The sequence below is a fragment of the Eschrichtius robustus genome, chromosome 1 (assembly GCF_028021215.1).
Source record: "Eschrichtius robustus isolate mEscRob2 chromosome 1, mEscRob2.pri, whole genome shotgun sequence".
Classification (NCBI taxonomy): Eukaryota; Metazoa; Chordata; class Mammalia; order Artiodactyla; family Eschrichtiidae; genus Eschrichtius; species Eschrichtius robustus.
Window position 1 is genome coordinate 164,311,434 of NC_090824.1, and position 3,902 is coordinate 164,315,335.

Sequence of the window (3,902 nt, forward strand, 5' to 3'; positions counted from 1 at the left end):
CCAAATAAAGTTATTTGAAGAGCCTATCAGTATTTTGATAGGCACTGTTTCAAAAATTTTTGTCATAAACTTTTATCTTTAATACGCTGAATTTTCTCATCCTGGAACATGAAAATCTCCATTTACTTAAGTCTTTCATGTCTTTCAATAATATTTCATATTTCCCATAAAAGTCTTATACATCTTTTGCTCAGTGTATTCTGATAGGTTCCTTTTTTTTTCTATTTTATTACTGGTATATAAGAAAATTTTAAGTTTTTATATGTTGATTTAGCCACTTTGCTGAACCATTTAATTAGTTCTTATAGTTTGTCATTTCATTCTCCTGCATTTTCTAGAGAGAAAATCACATCATCTGAAAATAATATTTTTGCTTCTTCCTTTCCTAATCTTTTTTTTTTTTTCCAAATATTTGGAAAGTCTTTTCATCCCTTTTTTTTTTTTACTTATTTATTTATTTATTTTTGGCTGTGTTGGGTCTTTGTTTCTGTGCGAGGGCTCTCTCTAGTTGTGGCGAGCGGGGGCCACTCTTCATCGCGGTGCGCGGGCCTCTCACTATCGCGGCCTCTCTTGTTGTGGAGCACAGGCTCCAGACGCGCAGGCTCAGCAGTTGTGGCTCACGGGCTTAGTTGCTCCGCGGCATGTGGGATACTCCCAGGCCAGGGCTCGAACCCGCGTCCCCTGCATTGGCAGGCAGATTCTCAACCACTGCGCCACCAGGGAAGCCCCCCTTTCCTAATCATTTTTATCTTTTTCTTGTTTTGTTGCGTTGGCTAGAAAACCTAACACCACGTTGAAATTAGCAGTGAAAGTGGGTATCCATTTTTCTCTGACTTTAATGGGAATTTCTCTAATGTTTCATCGTTCTGTACAATATTTACTATAGATTTATGGTGCCTTTTGTCAACTGTTATTTATCCATTCCCATTTTGCTGAAAGTGTTCTAAGTAGATACTGAATTTTTTCAGGAAAACATTTTATCAGTTGAGATGATCATACAATTTTTAAACCTCTAAACTATACAAATGATTTATAGCTACAGATTTTCTTTTCTTTCTTTTTCTTTTTGTTTTTCAGTTTTTGGCCACACCCCGCAGCATGTGGGATCTTAGTTCCCCGACCAGGGATCAAACCCGTGCCTCCTGCATTGGAGGGCAGAGTCTTAACCACTGGACCACCAGGGAAGTCCCAGATTTTCTAATATTAAATCATTTCATAAGTGCTTTCTTGTTCCAAATGAAGTGCAGGACTGAATTTGCTAATATTTTACTTTAGAGCTGTGTATCTATGTGAGTTTGGTCTCTAGCATTTTTTTTTCTTCCCCTTGTGCTGTATTTATCAGGTTTTTCTATCAGGGGGATGCTAACAATACAAAATAAGTTGAACTACAATGAGGTATCACTTCACACAGGTCAGAATGGCCATCATCAAAAAGTCTACAAATAATAAATGCTGTAGAGGGTGTGGAGAAAAGGGAACCCTCCTATACTGTTGGTGGGAATGTAAATTGGTGCAGCCACTACGGAGAACAGTCTGGAGGTTCCTTAAAACACTAAAAATAGAGTTACCATATGATCCAGCAATCCCACTCCTGGGCATATATCCAGAAAAGTCAAAAACTCCAATTCTAAAAGATACATGCACCCCAGTGTTCACAGCAGCACTATTTATAATAGCCAAGACATGAAGCAACCTAAATGCCCGTTGACAGATGAATGGATAAAGAAATGTGGCATATATATATATATATATATATATACATACACATATATCTATGGAATGTTACTCAGCCATAAAAAAAGAATGAAATAACGCCATTTGTGGCAGCAACATGGATAGATTTAGAGATTATCATACTAAGTGAAGTCAGTCAGACAGAGAAAGACAAATATCATATGATATCACTTATATGTGGAATCTAAAAAACTGATACAAATGAACTTATTTACAAAAGAGAAATAGACACAGACATAGAAAACAAATTTATGATTACCAAAGGGGAAAGGGGGGGGAAGGATACATTAGGAGGTTGGGATTAACAGATACACACTACTACTATATATAAAATAGGTATACAACAAGGACCTACTGTATAGCACAGAGAACTATATTCAATATCTTGTAATACCCTACAGTGGAAAAGAATCTGAAAAAGAATACATGAATATATATATTAATCACTTTGCTGTACACCTGAAACTAACAGAACATTGTAAATCAACTATACTTCAATTAAAAAAATTTTTTTAAAGTAAGTTGAACAACTCTCCTCTCCCACCTCATTTCACACCACAATTTCCATGACAAAAAAAAAATCAACAAGTAAAAATCATGCAGCTTGAAAGCAGCATTCCAGGAATAAAGGACAGCATGATCAGGGACACCAGGATGAAAAAGCACAGGATATGCTCAGGGGATAGGGTTTACGACTTCTTAAACTGTAATAAGTAACACAAAGAAAGTTTGGCCCAAGCTGCTAATTAATCTTCAAAGCACAACCCCCCTGCACTCAATTTATTCATTTTACATACAGAACAGACTCCAAACTCCAGCCTGCGTTCAAGATCCCTCCTGCTTTAACCTAACTTCTTTTTACATTCCAACCTGTGCTTGTCTGTGATGTCTGTCTGCCTAGCATGCTGCCTATGATGGTCTATGATGGCACATCCAAATCATACCCACCTATCAAGGGGATAGCCCAAATGTCCATGAAAACTTCTCAGATCCAATGAAATTATATTTGAATTCACTTGTACTACAGCTATTTATTGTCAGCGTTTGGCTTGCCTACTTCTTAAGCTCTTTGACATCTATACTGGGTTGTACAGTGTCACATTCCCCCCACCCCCACCCCATTCATGTCCTTCCTGGACCTTAGAATGTGACTTTATCTGGAAATAGTGTCATTGCAGATGTAGTTAGTTAAGATCAGGTCATACTGGAGTAGGATGGGCCCTTTATCCAACGGGACTAGTGTTCTTTTAAGAGATGAGACACAGAACACCACATGAGAACAGAGTTAAGAGACTGGAGGAAGGCAGGTACAAGCCAAAGAACACCAAGGATTGCTGGACAGCACCACAAACTAAGAAGGGGCAAGGAAGGGTTTTACCTAGTCTCAGAGGAAACATGATCTTACTGACACCTTTATTTCGTACTTCCAGCCTCCAGAACTGTGAGGAAATAAATACCTGTTGTTTTAAGGCACCCAATGTGTGTCACTCCGTTATGACAGCCCTAGGAAACTAAGGCAACAGCAATTTTAATTTCTAATTTACCTTTCCAACCCAAAGACTGCCATATCCATAGACCAGCCCAGGACTACGTAGGCACTCAATCCCGGCGGTGGTAAAGGAATGAGTGAGCTTCAACAGTCCTACTAATCAAGAATTACCAGGCGCTTATGAGCTACTGCTGTGAGATGCACAGCCAACGCTCAGCAAATGGTAGCCATTATTGCGGCAAGATATGGGGCTACACAGATAAACCAAAGACAGTAAGAAACTAAATACAGCAAGGGGCAGGTGGAGCTAGGCCAGAAACAGGGGCAGATGGGGGGGTAGCGGGCCAGGATTCCCCGGAGGATCCCCGTGGGAGGAGTGTGTTGTTTTCTGAATAGATGGAGTCTCCAAGCCGCTCTCTCAAGCCCCACTGAACGACTCCCAGGCCTCTCCGGCCGTGGACCCAGCAACAAACACACCCCTCCCCCAACCCGCGTCCCTAGTTCTTCTAGACTACCCTACCGGGCGTACAGCAGCCCTCCCAGAAAGCGTCAACCGCTTAATTCTCTTCACGCCTGCGCGCGGCGCCTCGACGCGACCCTCCACCTCACGCTACTGCGTGGGGCGGGACTTCCTCCTGGCGCCCCGGAAAGCGGAAAGAGCTCTTTTCCGCCGGAAGAA